Below are 17,581 nucleotides of genomic sequence, written 5' to 3'. Positions count from 1 at the left end.
TGGGAGAGTTCCCGAGCACGTCTCAGTGGGCAGAATAAGGACTATCTAATCAGATGTGGATGGAGAATAAATAAAAAACAGCTGCTTTTCACCAGCTCTTCTCCCAAACGGAAAAAAAAAAAAAATGCATACACATACAAGAACAAGGGAAGAGGCACTGATGAGCTGTTATCTGAATTTATTGCCAGCATCTGACCCACGGTGGGGTCTGAGGTTGTTTTTTTTTCTTCCTTTCATTTATGACCCAGTTTCTCATCGTGTCATGACATCACCCAGGGAGATAGATTTCATAAACTTGCACACACATCTCACTGGAGACAGGATGAACCCCTAGGCCATCCCGGGCTCCATGCAGCATCACCCCAGCAGCAGTCCCCAGGCACCCTCTCTTCCAAGAACTCACTTGGCGTGGCCATGACAGAGCCACCCACCTCCCAAGTTTTACTGGGCTGAAGGCAGCTTGGAGGGGATTTTCATACCACACCAGTCTAAAAGCAGCATTGCACCCCTGTGTCCTCTTGCCCCACCCTAACTGCACTTTCCCTCCAAGGGAGCCAGACAGCTCTGCACTTAGAGATTATTTATGCTGTTTTCTTTTGGCAGTAAAATATATCAAATTCTTCAGAGACTGGGTGGAACAGAACTGCCTTCTCCATCACTCAATCCAGGCTCAGACTGGAGAAGCCAGTGGTCAGCATATGCGTGACCAATGTGTTCCCCGGTCCAGCGTCAGCCCAAGACCAGCCAGTGCCCATGCAGCTGGCCCGGGAAGGAGCTCTTGGCTTTCCCACACCTAACATAGGCAAACTGATGGCAGGTCTCTTGTTCCAAAATGCTCTTTGATGCATTGATACTTGTTTTTCTGCCTGCAGCTTCCCTTGGTGAGAAACTGGGAACTACCCATCTTCACGGTGGAAAGCTCAGCTGAAAGGTCAGGGCCAGAAGAGCACGGGGCTTGAACTTCCCTCTGTGTTTGGAGGTAGCAACCCAAGCTGAAGCTCAGGGAGGGCACAGTTAAGTATATAACGCTCTCAGCACGAGGGCAGTTTGCCTCCAAACTGATTTTATAACCAGTTCAGCCAAACCGGTGTGACAATGGATGGAAACCAGCCTTGAGACCAGCAACCATCGTGCAGGCAGGTGTTTTGTGGATTCAGTATGACTCAGGCTGCATCCCCAACAGCTTGCCTTAGCTTACTTTGAAAATGAATCAAAATTCATGGAATGGGAAACAGGAGGAAAATGAACTTCCCTGGTATATGAAGGCAGCGAGAGAAATGCAGAAACCTGGTCTTATTATTTTGGAGAAAGGGTTTGACCAAGGAAGAAACTTATTTTCTGTTTTTACAAAGAAATGTTCAGCACAGGTGGTGGAAAGATAGGAACAAGCATGTCAGCCCCCTAATGTACATGGGTCATTAGGAAACCCAGACAAGCAAACCAACATAGCAATTGTTCTCACCACATTCATTGCTGCCTTCATCTTCACAAGGCATCATTACTCCACGGTATAAAGAAAGAAACTGAGGCTAAAGAACTGGCCCATACAGCAGAAGATGCAGAGCAGGCAGGGGATTACAGCCCAGGTCCCCTGGGTGCTCCAGCTTCTCCCGGTTCCTGGGAAGCTCAAGCTGAGGCCCACAGCATGGGTGCAACCTCATTTCAGGACAACATGAGTCATTTAAGAGCTCATAAAGGGCTTTTGTGTCATCAGGCTTTAAAAGAAGGCCAACATTAAATAATGAAAGTGAATATGACTCTAAATTATCCTTTCACAAGGTTTACAAAGAGCCCCAAATCTCAAATATCAGGCCTGGTGGTGTTACCTGCTCTGAAAATACAATGCAGCTGTGGCATACCTCCTCCATCACATGAAAGTCCTTAATCAAAACAGCTAAAGAAGAGCTGACCAGACCACTGGGATTTAGACTATTTTCCGAGATGTCTTCCTTGGGACTTTTAGCTTTCACTTTATTTTCTCATGCTTAGGACAGAAGTCATCTTTAACAGACATTGTATATGACCTCATCATTAAAATATACTGCCATCACAACTGGAACTTCCCCCATTTGTTAGCATTGGGTTTAAGTTCAAGTTGAACCCCCGACCTCCTGGCTCCACATTCAGATGCCTAGCAAGCCACTGCAGTTGAGGATGCTATGTAATGAGCCAAATCATCCTTCCTGCAACTCCAGCACAGCCAATGGAGCTGGCCTAGAGGTTATTCTGCTTCAATGATTTTAGCAGTCTGTCGGAAACGCTTGTTATATGTAATCCTTGTATAAATAGTTGTGAGGCGGCTGGAAGGATATCATGATTAGAGAGTCCTGTCCTCAAGGGTCACAATGCAGAAGGTAGAAAACTCTGTTTATGGATCTGCACACAAGCTGCAGAATCTCCCACCCAGCGGGTGACACACAACCCACGTCCAGGCAGAGAGCAAGCACAGAAAACAAGTGAGGGAGTGAAGACTTCTAAGACTCTTCTTGCCGTAGACTGAGAGCAAGCAGGCTCAGCTTCTTCCACCCAATCCTTTTCTGAAATAGCATCATCTCATGCCTTCCTCCCATCAGATCAGTATCTAACCACACCAGTGACCCCATTCCACAGTGTGCTGAAGATAAAGTCATTCCTTGCACCCACCGTTCACAGCACCCAGGCTGAAAAACCCAGACAGAGATCAGGTTAGCATCAGGGAGACCAGGGAACTGGCTGACTTGTCCATACAGACACCCAACTATGCTTGCACTGGCCCACGTTTCCTTCAGCACAGACGTGCCTGAGGAGGGCTTGTCCTGGGGCTGGACACCAGCAAGGCCGGATGACCCCATAGGGCTGCTCAGGAATACAAGTCAACATCTACTTGCTTCATCCTTTTCTGTGCACCCAACCTAAAATCCACCTACCCAACCGCTCGGCTCCAGATTGACGTTCTCAGAAACACCCAGGCTCTCCGCAGCGGATTTAACCCAGGAGCTCTGGGATAATCTCCTATCAGAGAGGGAGCAGCCTCCTCCAGCCTGTTTGCTGGTTAGGATAATTCTCCCTTTGACTGATGATCAAGAAGCTATTATGTACTGAGAGAAGAGTGATTTGTTCTGTAACGCTCATGGCACTGCTTCAGTGCTTGGCAATTCTGTCTTGTTATCACTGGTGGAGAATTTTACAGGCCACTGACAGACCTTCAAACGCAGCCATTGCTGTGTGGAAAATCCAATTTGCTTTGGAAGTCTCCTGACACAAGGCCTTGTCTTCATGGTCCCTTGGCAAACCATTTTCAGCACATGCACTAGTTCATGACCCTGTGATTTAACGGACATCATTAAATTTTAGCAGAAGAATCCATCGCTTTGAAGAAACCCCTAACAAGTGTGTGACCTAAAAGTGAGACCTAATATACTGGCATCTCCACACAAAAGGCTCCTTTTCTCTTAACATTTGGCTTATCTTCATGCCACTCCCAGGTCAAGTTCAGTAGTAAGCCCTCGTAGTCAATGCACCATTGAGCTGCTCCAGGAAAAGCAAATAGCATCAATGCAAAAAATGTAAATGTGCATTTCTTTGCAGCATCCCCTGCTGCCAAACAGATAACAAGTTTACTTAGGCACAGAAAAAAATCCTATTTGAACAATTATTGTTTGCTTATAAATTAACCCACAGAACTGTGCCACATGCCGTAAAACAATCTTACATTACATGGGCTTAAACGGTAGGACTGGTATAATAAACTCTATGTTGAGTCACCAAATTCCTCACATTCTTTGACTTCCCATTCTGTCTCAAATGTCAGATATCTTGCTGGGGTAACACAAGCAGTAGCGAGGGCTGGGGGTTTGCGTGGGTTTTAATTGTAAAAGCAACATTCTCACAGAGAACGACAAAGTTCACAACCCCGCTCCACGGCTTGGGCAGACTGGGGGAACTTCAAAGGCTGGGGGGACTTCTTGTCTCCCCACTGGGTGTTTGGGGGTTTAAGGCCCCACAGATCTGGCTGAGGGTCTCAAAGCTGTAGAGCACCCATAACCCTGGGTCACCGTGCCTCTGCAGGCTACTGCCTTTTCATGAAAAATATGTATGACAGTGGGTCTGAGCATGGTGGCCAGCTTGGGGAGGCTCCTGCATTTGGGCTGCAAACCACCAAATCGTTGCTATAGCCTGACAGCTACTCTACAACTACAAAGCAAAGGCAGAATGAGTCTTTGTCACTTGGAGATTGTTCAGCGAAATCTAGGTTTATTAATAACTTCAGTATTTAAAGATTTTAAGATCTTCCGGATTCTCCTCCTCCTTCGTATTCTGGTACAGTGGAACCCAGACCTGTGCTTGATTATGTAGAGATAATTTATGCTCCATAGCTTTCTGTTTGTTGCTCCTGTCTTCAGCTGAGCACCAGTGAAGATGATGCACCTTCTCCAGGGAGCCAAGAAAAACCCGTAGGCAATTTTGACACATCCTTTCTCCCAAATATGCAAGTGATGTTTAGACCTTGTGCATGTCCTTAAGTATGGATGCTTAGTGGAGGCAGCCCATAGGAGCTCAGGAAAAGCCTAGGAGCCCAGAAATATCCCATGATGTTCCAAGAGATGTGTGTGTGTGCCTGGATTAAAAGAGAAATTACCCAGATCCAGCACAGAGAGCTGGATTTCTCTTCCCTCATTCTGGAGCACAGGTTTGGCCTGTGTCTAACATGCTGATCCAGGGGTAAAGCAGAGCTCAAGGCCGCGGCAGCAGACGTGGAGATTCGACACTTGCAAGCGAAGCAAAAGCACAGGCAGTCCTGGCCCAGCGGCCACAGCCCTGCTCCGTGCAGCTCCCGGCTCCGGAGGAAGCCCAGCAGCCTGCGGGAGGATGGCGTGCACCTGTGAGCCTTTTCATCTCAGCAACATGGCCCCGTGCCTGCAGTTTTCCAACGCTGACAGAAAGAGGTTGAGGGTGAAAAGCGAGCTGGGTGGTTACAACTGGATCCGTTTCATTCCTCCTGGGACCTCTCTGGCGTGAGCCCGCTGTTCTCGTCCAAGCAGTCTGTGCTTTAGCCCATCTGGCAGGAGCTGGGCTGAGGAGGGAAGGGACCTGGCACCCTGCAGCCACAGAAAATTCGAAAAATGTGGTAGGGGTCTGGCCACCGAGATGCACTTTTTCTCTACCTCCTCTTTTATGCAAGCAGGGAGGGGAGGGCAGGCTGCGCTCCCCGGAGCCACTCCAAGGGACCCCCGCTGCGGTCCAGTGGCAGGAGCATCCAGAGCCAAGCAAGCCTTGTGCCCCACGCTGATTTAAACAAGCCTACAAAAACCACAAATGAAACACATGGATTTAGCATCTAAGGTCTCTTCCCAACTATGACCAACAGAAAACATCTGTAGGGGGAAGGAACTGCTCATTTACTATCTGAAATGTCAGTGAAACCCAAGAGAAAAGGAACCAAATGCAGCAATTACCCAGGCCTCCTATAGCCCCCTGCAATAATCAAATATAATCAAATATAGCTAATTTGCACTGACTCCTTTTTGTGTTGACTCCAGGCATGGAACAGAAAGATCACAAAGGAAAATCACCCCCAACCTTCTGGTCTTCTTTTTTTTTTCCCCCTTTAAATTTGGGAGCCAAGGCCAACTAACCCCTCGGTGGAAAACATCCAGCCAGAAGGGCAGGAGCTTTAAAAATTTAATCCTTTCAGGCAAATGCAAAATGCCTGTGTTTCAGCTGGAGAATGAATCAGATGATTCCCAGTGATCCCCGATTTAATAGCGGTAGAGCTGGGTGCAGTGGATGCAGCTCTCCCCTCCCTCTACCTGCTGAATCCATCTCCAGTTTTTGAGGTTGATTCGGGGCTGGTCGGGGCAGCGTTAACTCAAACCTAAACAGCCTGCTCCCATCATCGACAGGGAGACACGGGGTCAACTGGAAACCAGAGAAAATCTGTTTAGTCATTTCTGAAGGCAAAGCAAACCGTGGTGATATCACTTACTCGCGCAGACGCTCGGTCGGCAGTTCACTGCCAAAGCACCTGGTCCCGCTGCCTCAATAAAGCAATCAGAGACGCTTCAGTGAGCTGTAAGGGAGCCCCTTAAACTTTATTAACTAAACCCATGGGTTTCTTTTTAGAAAACCCAGCAAAACTAACGCGTGGGTCCGTGGGTGCAAGCAGGATTGTGCAAGGCTGGGCTCAGCCCCAATGTGGCGGAGCTCAGCCCTTCTCCATCCCCACAGGGCATCTTGGGGAGCTGCTTGCACCCAACCCAAGCAGAACCCCCTCCCATCTGCATCAGGGGCTTTGTGGCAGAGGAACAGCCTCATCCTCCAGCCGCCTCGTGTCAAGGCCGATGAGCTCCCGCAGCTCCCAGGCCAGCGCCAGGCTGTCCGCCCCCGCACCGGGCAGCCCGCCTGAGCGATAACAGTGCTACAGCAGCAGCATCTGGGCACGGAAGGAGGACACAGCCCCTGGGGGAGGCTGCGGGTGACGGGAGCTCCCACAGAGCCTTGGATGGCCGCCAGCAGGCCAAGGAGGTTGGGAAAGCTCCCGCTCCAAAAAGGCTGCATCCCTCTACCCCCAGGGACCCGCTGCCCCTGGATCAAGGAGTATCCCAACCCCGTGGTCCCAAGGAGACCCAGCCTTCCAGCAAAAGAGCTCATCTACCCCATCACAGGCAAAGGCAGGCTGGAAAAGGGTGGAACAGCATTGCAGGGACAAGGGAGGCATGGCCAGAGCCAGCATTCATCTGCCTGGGGCACCCACCAAAAATATCGTGATGCTCTGCTCTGTAAACCAAATAGCTCACGGCTTTCGCAACTTCAGAGCAGCAAGGGGAAAGCCACCGGCATGGTGGAGCCACCCGCCTGCCTCCTCCCCAGGGGTTTTACCAACTAAGGAGGCAACAAATAAAACTGCTTTAAAGGGAAGCCGTCCTCTGCCCGAGCCGAGGTGCGGGAGCTGAATGCCCCCAGCGCCAGCGAGCGCAGCGTGCAACATGCAATTGCAATCAGCTCTTGCGCTTCAGTTGCACCTGCAGGTACGTGCCCGGCTGAGGACCTCACAGTGCCCGGTGCAGCGCACACACAGCCAGCAGCACCGCTCTAAATAGCTTTTGCACTAAACAAACAGGGTAAATAGAGGGGAAGGGAGGCTCAGAGAGAGGAAGCAACTTGTCCCTGAGTCACCAACAGCTAGAAACCGATGGCAGGTCTCCTCCTCCAGACCTGCTCTGCTTCTCTGCCTGGGAATGTTATTCCGTGGCTGTATCACCTTCTCCCAACCTCTTCCCCCAGCACTATTTCACTTCCCTCCTCCTCCCCAGGCCTAAAGTATTTAAGCAGCAAGCCCAGGGTTGGTGGTCCAGTAAGAAACGCAAGCAGGGAGGCAACCCCTCTCCTGGGACCAGACTAGGTGGCCTTTTTTTAGTTCATGAGGAATTCAAGGGGAAAAAAAAGAAAATAAAAAGAAGAAAAAAGCTCCATGTCTAAAGCTCTTTTTTTCAGCAACTGCAATTGTTTCTGTTTCCTAATAAATCATGTAGGCCAGGGACGACCAATCTGCACAGCATTATTATTGTCTCAATACATTTGTTGAAAGAAAAATAACACTGTGGCTTTGCTGGAGCAGACAGGATCTGCTTTTCCAAAAGGTTTGTTGATATTAGCCCACAATCTTGTCGGGCTCCATGTATACTCTGGACTCAAAGAGCTTTGCTGCATTCCCATCTCTAAGATACGGAGAGCCACCAAACCCAAATATTACTCTGAGCAGCTGAGACCTCAAAAGGTCTGTCTTTATTTTCCTCCACACTCTGTTTCCCATTAACTCTTCAGCGGCATTTGTATGCATTAAACTTACAGAGCTGAGCGCTGAACTCAGCTCCAGGCTGAACTATCTCACATCCATCTAAACAACAGCAATAGTTTGCAACACACATGATTTACACAGGGACGTGAGCAGGGCAAGCCTCTCTGGCTCAGGGGCCATCCAGGGGCAGCCCGGGCTCCCTTTTGTGGCTGAGCACCAGCCTTTGGTACATGCTGGCCCAGGTATTGGCAAGTTACTGCCACCAGACTCCCCCAGACAGTGGTTCTCAGCCTCCCCCAGCCCGGGCAGCATTAAGGAGCTGTGGGCTCTGCTCCTCACCAGCCTGGTCCTTTGCAGCTCCCCATAGCTACAAGCAGCATCAGCACCCTGAGGACAGTACGGACAGCCCTACACTTAAATCCCCAGGGTCTAAGCAGACCCACATCATGTCAGGCCAGAGCAGGGGCCACCAGCACCGCTATGCTGGTCCTTGGTGTCCCCGAGAGAAGCAGCCAGCCGGATTGCGTGGAGAGCAATGCTCTCGGGTCAATGGTGTGCCCGTGCCCTTGTCTGTCCACGCTCCACTTGTGTCATTGCTTACCTCTAAATGACTATTGGAAAGCCTGGATTTTTCTGACTTCTTTTCTTTCCATAGCGCATGGAAACCAGGAGAGTTCTCCAGCATGTCCAGGAGGCTCCAGCCAGGGCATGTCAAGGGCAGATGCAGCTCACATGGGGACAAGGATGTACTCACCCCCTCATGAGGAGGGTCCGCAGGGCGAAGGCTGCGGGATGCCACAACACAGACCCTCTGGGCTGACCTCGTGGTGCTGACCCACGGGGGTCCCATAAGCAAAAATGAAATGCCTGAGTTGGGCTCACCCCCAGCCCAGCCTCGTCTGCCAAGAACAGCCAAGCCGTCCTGCAAATCAGGGCAGATGAGGCCAAGGGAGTCCCAAAAGGCTTTGGGTAAGCAGCCGCAGGGAGCCCAGGCAGGGCACCTCAGCTCACGTGCACCCTTTCACACCCACGACAGACTAATCCCAGCCTGCAGATGTGGAAAGAAGGGAAACACCGAGACAAAAGAGCCAACAACAGGGAGTGCTGCCCCAGCGAGAGCTGCCGGTGCCCATCAGCTCTGCAAATTATGGCAGTCACTGACCACCTCTATAGCCAGTAAAAAACATCACAGCAGATAAAAATTTGTCCCCTGATATTTCCAAATGTCACATATTCTGATACCTATGGCTTTGGGGGAAATGACAGTTTAATTTTGGATGCTAAGCTAAGGCTACATTGGTTTTGGAAGTTCAACAACAAGCGTAGAGGGGTTTTTCCACCCAGCTTCACTTCTGCTGCCTCTGCAGCAGTTCCCCAAAACCAGGCTGCTTGCACAGGGCTTGCTTAACATCATCACCCATTCCCTGCTTGCAGAGGGCCCTGTGTCACAAAGGGGGAAGCAAAGGGCGTGTGGTATCACAAGGGAGATAAGGCAAGGAGCCAAAACAACCCTGCAAAGGTGGGCAGACATGGCTGAACCCATCCCTTCTGAAGGTCTTCAGAAACAGTGGAAAAAAACTATGTGAAATAAAGGCCAAGGTTTAGCTTCAGGTTTAGCTACTTTTAAAGGTCTCTCAAGCATGATGAATACCCATACTAGATCCGCTCACCTCCAGGAGCCACTCCTGCAGTGTTTACACCCGTGGCGCAAGGAGATTTGCATCCATGAGCCAGCAGAAGGCACTTGGTCTCCTCTCGGCACCAAGGGGCAATTGAACTAGAGCCCAGCCAGGGACACCTCCCCGTTGACTGTGGCACTCACTGTCTGAAGTTAGTCAGTGCTTGAGCCGGACTGACCAGCCCAGGTCTTCCTTGTCCAAAGTCCACCACTCATACCCAGCTCCCCAGTATCCACCAGCATTCAGGGCTGGGATGTCCCTGTCCCCCGCCCCCCCCCCCAAACACTGAAAAAAATTCAGCGCTGTGTTACTAGCAAAAAGCAGCCACAGATTAAAACATCTCCTGGAGGATTAAAGAAAACTATCTCAGGGTAGCAGCATTTGGGGTGGATTTTGAAAGCATTTTTTCCCCCCGTCTGATTTTTAATACACAAAGTCTTTTTGCATTTGGGGCACAGTAATAGGCTTATTCTGCTTATTCCAGAGAAATCCTAAGAATGACCCAAGGAAGAGTGGTAACACTGCATAGTCAGAAGGAAAAAGCCCAAGGGCAAGGCAAGCTTGGCTTAACTGCCCCAGCCATCCGGCAGCAGCCCAAGCCCTGTGTAACAATCTCGTGCCCGTGCCGAAAGCTGTTCCTGACACACGTCTGTGCCTGAATTTCATCCTCCCATCAGCCGACGATGCACAGGCGAACCGTATGACCGGCATACTGTCGTCCCCATCTGATGAGCAGCTCCCGTGTGAAGCCTTGACATGTCTCCAAGAAACTCTGCAATCCGGATCATAATGAAAAATGTGTTTGTTTGTATCTCATTTGAGTCCCCGTTTGTCCTCTCTAAAAACCACAGTGTAAATCAGCTCCAGGGCAGGCTCCAGCATGGCGACAGCACAAGAGCAGTGTGGGAGGTGCCCAAGACCCCCCTGCACCGCTCCCTTTAAAAACACAACTCTGGGCTGAGGCAATTGAACTGATTTTTTTTTTTAATTATTATTTTTTTCCTCTCCAGGCAAATAAAGCCTCTGCACAAACCAGTCTGACTCCGACTGGATTTGGCACTTCCCAAAGGAACCAGAGAAACCGGTTGGTGATGGGGCAACCCCTCTGCAACCACCACAGTCCTGGATGGGTACCTGACCCGGCTCCCCGCACCCACAGACGCGACAGTGGCACCGGTGTTGCTTCATCCACCCCTTCCCCACCTCTCTCCTTTTAATAAGGAATTTCAGCAGGTTTCCATGCAGAGCAATAATACCCTCACCACTGCATGTGGCGGCAGGGCTCTCCAAGCTTGGCCAAAAGCCCTTATCCCTCAGCTCATTTCAAGTGGGATAAACAGGATTATCGCAGGAGAGGTCAGGACCAAGCAGGATTCAGCCTCCCAGCTCCAGGCACCCACCCAGAGAAGAGCCCATGGGGCTGACGGAGGCATCAGGAAGGACCCATCAACCTTTTGGGGCAACATGGAGTTGGCAGCAAAGCTGCTGGGGTCACCATCCCTTTGGCCAGAGGGGGGTCCCACATCATCCCAGGCTCTAGGCTAAAAAAATCACCTCCTTCCCAAAGCAGGTCTCTCCGGGAGCCACGCGAAAGGCAGCAGCACCAAGGGAGATCCCCAGTTCCATACCCCCAACTCTCTAAAGCTGCAGGGCGAGGGCCGCGGGGCGGGAGAACCGGCTCTGCCCTCCCCAAAGCGTGCGGCACACGCCTCTGCCCGCAAGCAACGTGCTGCTGCGGGTCCTGGAGGTGCGACCTGCTGCAAAAGAGATGGAACAGGGAGCCTCATCCAGCACCCCACGCACTGCTATTACTGGGAGATCCTCCAGTAGATTAGACGCACAAGCAGATCCTCATTACATGCCCAAGATGTTCTACACATCCCAGCTCAGCGCTTAAAGCTACGTGGCCACCAGCTGCAGAGGGCAGAGCCAAAGCTCAGGTGTCCCGGGTGCTGTAAGCCCACCAGGGCCCCACTCCCAGCAGGGGACGAGACCTCCATGGTGTGTTTTTCAATCCAGAAGCTCATCACCACCTCACCCAACCTCCTCCATAGTAGTTTTGTTCTGACATATGCATGAGTAATACCATGAACAAACACTCCAGTGAAACTCTGCCAGCCGGAGGAAGAGCCTCTGTGCCCCAATTCACCCCCCCAAATGGGGGGGACATAGCAGCAAAGGCAGCGTTGCTGCAACACACACTTGCCCCAGTAATTAGTCCAGGCTGGACAGCACATGCTCCCCAGCAAGAGTGCAAAATGTACAGCCAAAAGCAACCTTGACGCTTTTACCAAACTTCTCAGCTGTTGCCCCAAAACATCCAAGATGTGACTCTCCCAAAACCAACTAACCACTCACTCCTGCTGCAGTGCTACAGCCTCTGAGCCCCAGGAGATGCCCCTGGTTTTCAGAGAAGCCAGCGAAGGGCAAAGCAGCTGAGTCAGCACCCAGCCCTGGGCAGAAAGCCCTGAGTCAGCTCTGCTACAAGCACAAGCCAACACTCCTCTCCTCTCTGCTCTTCTGGCAGCCCCGTCCTTGCCCTGGCAGCCTGCACGCAGAGCACACATGGGTGAGGCTTCGCAGGCTGGAGACCTCAAACACCGGAGGCCCCATCACTGTCCACAGCTCAGGGCCAGTTAACTCCCTGCCAGGCCCAAGGGGTCACCCACAAACCTTGTGGAAAGGCTCACAGCAGCATGCACTGTCACCACCACAAAGCAAGGCTGGGAAGGAGGGCTGTGAACTGGGTTATATGGCACCCGTTTCCTACAGCAGCCTCAGCTCAACACGCTTCAGCTGGGGAAAGGAGGCAAATGCCATGAGGAGGCTCCAGCTGGCCCAGCCCTGCAGCCCCTCTTCTGCAGCAGTCACTAGCGGTGCTCTCATTGCTGTGCTTCATGGCCATGAACAGGCAGACTCAACCATCCGAGGAGCTGCCTGACCATCTCTTCCAAATCTCTCCTGCAAGCTGTGCCCCTTCGAGGCTCTGTGAATCCCCATGCATGCAAAGGCTGCTTGCCACAGCTTCCTCCAGATTCTTGTATTTGGAAGTTTTGCATCTCCTCCCCTGCAGGGAACAGGGAAAGGAACAAAATATGAGACATATTTCTTTATACTAGGTGAGATGACTATTGAAAATTACCCATTCTTTTATCTTCCCCACTCCCCACTGCTCCCAGTTAGATCTAGCTGGATATCTCCATGGATGCTGCTATCCCAGAGGGCCAAGAGGAGCGTCCTCCCTTAGAAGCTGCTGCTTGGCCTCAGCCCAGCTGCACAACGCACTGCCCTCATCGCAACGTGAGTGAGCAGCCAGGTGCTGGCTGCAGCAATGAGCACATACTGGTGCCAGTACATGCCACTGGCTGGTGTGCTCCCAGCCTGCCATGGGCATCCCTACCACCCACGCTCAGCTCTGGCTCGCGGCCCGGGAGAACCACCGAGGAGGGACACAAGGGAGCAGTTATATGGAGCCCTGTCTCATATTTTCTGCCCAGCCTTGGCCAGAGATTTCCAAATGCTGCTTGGGGCAAGGTCAAGGCATTTGGGTGATGCTGAGATAGGTGGGTGGACATGACACCCCAAAATGAACTTCACAGGGTTGTTTTGTTTTCACTGCCACTAAGCATCTTGCTGTTGGCAGGGGAGGAAGAGGAAAAAGAGGAGGAGGAGGAGGACGAGGCGGGGAGCCCTCACAGTAGGGTCTGTCCCTCAATGCCTCTCCGCGAAGCTCTGAGACAAAGACTGAGGGTGAAGGAGAAAGGATTGGCTGGATGCTCCACGCCCAGACCGTCGCACCGCGCTCCTGCCCACCCGCAGCCAGCCAGAGTGAGGCACCACTGAAAGGAGGCTCAAAGTCAGCCGAAGAAAGAGAGGGCTGGCCCCTGCAGCAGAAAGGGGAATCGCTTCTGTCAAGCTGGAAAGGAGAAACTTGATTTCTCCTCCCTCACACCAGCAGCTTCACTCCTCCAGGCCTGAATCTTGCTGCTGTCAAGACATTTCTGCACGTTGTTTTGGCTCTGTATTGCTTTTAACCCCTCTCAGAGACTTGCACATCTCCTTCCTGATATTTTCTTGGTTTACTTGACAACCAATTTGGTTTTCAATTTGCTCTCTCCTGGAACAGCTGGTCCCAATATTACTAACCATATTTACCGTTCAACCAGCATCTCTGACAAGCATCACTAAGAGACTTTTCCAGTTCCAGAACTAAGTATCATCTAATTAAGTTCATGATGAGCAGAAGGAGAGCTCCTGTCTCCCCGGGAGTTGTTGCACCACGTCAGCTGGCCAGGCTCGGAGCTCATACAAGTCCCCTCACACTTCAAAGGCGAGGTGTGCAGGAAACGCCTGCCGCACTGCACCACTGCACCGCGGCACGTCCCTGGGCGCACAGCCTCCCCCCCAGCCGCTGAACGCTCCTGGACGCTCAGAGGAGCTTGATGCAAGAGCCAGATCTCCTCTCCTGCCTTCTGCCAGGGTGACTCACTTCAAATCACAGCTTTCCCCCTCTCATTTCAAGCAGCACAGGACCAAGCAGGTCTCCCTCTGTACTGATGCCAGTGCTCAAGGTGCCAACAGCTTGGCTACTGTTTTGCTTGAGTGTGGCCACAGTGTGTCCCCCCCACAGCCTGTATGTGTCCTTAGAGTTGGGAGAAGCTGTTGCACAGAGGACCAGACCACAATGTGCCCCGACACAGCAGATAGATAGATAAATCAGGGCAGTTCCCTCCCCTGCAGAGCACAGGCAGAGCCATGCTGATGATAAGATGCTTCTCCCTTATCAGGAGAAGCGAGCAGCAGCAGGTTGGTGCTAAAGCAACACCTGATGCTTCCCAGCATGGAAACTGGAATCACCAGCAGGAGTGGGACAGCAGAGCTGGAAGAAGGTGGCAGGAAAAGAAAAGAGCTGCATGAAAAGCTGCTTACAAATGTCTCTGATCTTACCAGCCAGTTGGCCTGAGGATGGGATGGGACAGCACCCGGCAGGGCGGGCATGGGGCTCACACCTCCCTGCAGCGTGGCCGTGGCTCACACACAAGGGGCAAAGCCTATCGGCATAGCTTGGAGAAAAATGGCCTGTTCTTCCTGAACGGGAAGCAAACGGGTGTTTTAATCAAGATCCTCTGGTCTGGCTGTAGGCGAACTAAGCACGGCTATCTTGCTCCCCTCCACCCTGCGTGCTGAGGTCATGGTGTTTGGAGAAGCTATGATCCTGTCTCTCCACAGGATGAAAGAGAGCAAACTTTCCCCCAGGCAGGCAGCATCTGATAGACCTCAAACAGACCCATGTAGACACCCACACGAGTTTCTCAACCTACCTATTTGTCACCGCAGTAAGCTCTGCACAGCTCCTACCTCGGAGGTGACTTAGTTCACCAGTAGGCTCGTTACTGACGCTTTATGGAAAAATCAGAGAAGTGGAGGGTTACCATGGAAAGTGTTTTCACTAACAACCCAAACCACACGCTTGCCAGAGTTCAGATGCAAAAACACAGCAGATGCCTTGTGCCTATTTATGGGTAGTGTTGCCCAACTGAAGGGGGTTCTAACGAAGGCAATTCAAGTTCATTAGTTCTGCTTTCTTAGGAACAGATAAGTCAGTCTGTTGCTTTTAAGAGGAATCCATTATGTTAACTAGGTATCAAGAGGAAGCCCTTCATCTTCAGAGAGCTGCAAGAAAAGCAATGCTTTGCAAGCACCTGCTCCACCTGTATCCTGGGTCACCTTCAGCCAAGATTTTTCATTAGGTGGCAACAAGCATGTCCTCCCATAACGCTGCATCAATATGTCATTTGCTACTCATTATAGAGTCGAGTCAGCACATGTGAGCAAAGATAGTAATTTTTAACCCATCCTTCTTATTCCCAACTCTTCTGATAGATAGGTTAAGTTGTAATCATGTTTCAAAGACTTAAGGGTGAGCGTTTTGGAACTGGATTTTAGGACAGTGGGTGGAATCCCTCCATGAACCTCCCACTGTACAGAGTGCACGCACACTTAACTACTGCGAGACGCGGCACCAGGCCCCGCGGCCGGGAGTGAGTCCCGCAATCACTGATGACTTGCTGTGGATGATGCACATCAGCCAACCTGTGATGCTGCACTGAGCAAGGCTCAAGACTGGGACAAGGGCGGGGAGGGGGAGAAAATGTTGCAGAGCAAGATCTTAACACCACTTTGATTAAAGAACTGGGCTCTAAACGGAGTTATTGCTCATCCAGCCACTCCCTCCGACTCTCTGTAGTTGTAGGCGTGCAAGTGTCATCAGCGTGAAGGACACGTAGCAACTACAGAGCACTCCAGCACTGCATCTCAGCAGTCTGTTGTGGAGCTGAGGCAGAGCAAAAATCAGCAGGGTGATATTTCCTCTCCTGCCAAGGATCTCCAGGGAGCTCGCAGGACACAGGCAGCTTCTCGGAGGAGAGCAATTCAGCAGGGAGAAGGGCCAACACCAATGGAGGTGGAGGAAGGCACAGCCGTGCTCCTCCTTGGGTAGGCAAACAAGACACCGGAGTAAAGAAAGGCACCAATTCAGTGCTTGGCTCCAAGTGTGGTTCAAAGGGTATTTAAAAAAAAAAGTCTACAAATTATTTAAACTGCCATAAAAATCAAACTGCAGCCAAAGCTGGAGCTCCAGGGCCAAAGCCTCCCTGACCGTTTGTATTTTGTCAGCGCTGTCCTCACAAATACTGGCTGAACATTTAATTCAGCCTCTTCCCTCGCTCCCACAGCCCCGCATAGGAAGAAGAGAGTGGGCAGGTTGGAGACAATTCCAGGAACTTGTTGTTCTCCCCTCCTCATCCGGCCAGCAGCCACTCTGCGCTGGAAAAAGCTCATGAAACACAACAGGAGAGGAGAGGTTAGGTACAGGGCTTACCGAAACGCCCCCTTAGATGTACTCGGGAGTTATCTCGGTGCTAAATCACAGAACGATTTTTAGAAGCCTGCAAAAGGCTGGGTTGAGATCCCTGGAAGTGGAAGCAGTGCCACAGGAGAGGGACTGGGGCAGGCTGAAGACAGAGTAAACCATTTCCCCCCTCCACCAGTCCTGGTCCATTTCTCTTAAAACTCAAAGTAGGATGGGGGAACCCTTGAACCATACAGAATAGGATGCTGGTTTTGGTGGTTTGCTTACAGGAGGCTGGAAGGCAGCTGAGGTCAAAGCAGCAGATAAACGGGTGCTAAATTGGGTTTAGAGGTCTTTGCAGAAGTAGTCAGAGTCTCCTGGAGCCTCTTAGGATCATCTTAGCACAGCTAAAAGAAACTCCTCTTCTCCAACAGGCCCACAGAACGAATCTTGCTGAGAGAAGTCTACAGAAATACTTTCAGAGGGATTTTGGTCCCACTTCAGGGCAATATTTTGGTACTACCCTGTTTTTTTTACCCCTGAGAAGTCTCATGGGACATCTCTGTCCCATCCATCTTAGAACTTCCTGCCTCCACCTGAGAAGACCATTCTCTGAGTCGCTCCAGACGCCCTCCCCGAGCATCAGAAACAACAGTTACATGAAGGAGATATGAGGGATGAGGCAAAAAGAGTCACTAAGTGGAAACTTTCTATTTAAAGAACCTGATGGCCTAAAATAAAAGTTGGAGAAAAGAAAGCGCTGAAGAATAAACATGGGCAAGAGGTTAAAAATCCTTGGGAAGGTACCATGAAAGTGATGCATTGCAGGTTATGGGGAATGACGGGACTGAGCAAGGGGGAAGAGCTCCTGTCCCTCCCATGGGTCACTGCCTGCAGGAGCGGCCCACCCTTATAAAGTGCTTATTTTTCACCAGGTGGCACGGGCCTGGCCCCCAGGGCTCGCAGGCAGGCACAAACGTCCGCCTCGCGCCGAGCTACCAGCCAGCACAATTAAGAGCTTCACGCTAAACACGAAGGGGCAGCCTGCTCTTTGGAGCTGTTCCCTAAATAACCCCATAGGCATCAGAGAGAAGAACACTTAGAGCCTTGCCTGGACACGTGTCTAAAAATCTCCAAAAATAGCTCCCGCTTCCCCTTTGTAAAACACTGCGGTTCCCAATGCGTCACAGGAACTCTGTTTCTGCTTAGAGAAGCCACAAAGTAAGTGAGCAGCCCAGAATTGATCTATGAGCACATCTGGACCAGCCGAGATCG

Source organism: Platalea leucorodia (genome assembly GCF_965183815.1).
Source record: "Platalea leucorodia genome assembly, chromosome: 14".
NCBI classification, from domain to species: Eukaryota; Metazoa; Chordata; class Aves; order Pelecaniformes; family Threskiornithidae; genus Platalea; species Platalea leucorodia.
Note: the sequence above shows the minus strand (reverse complement) of the source record.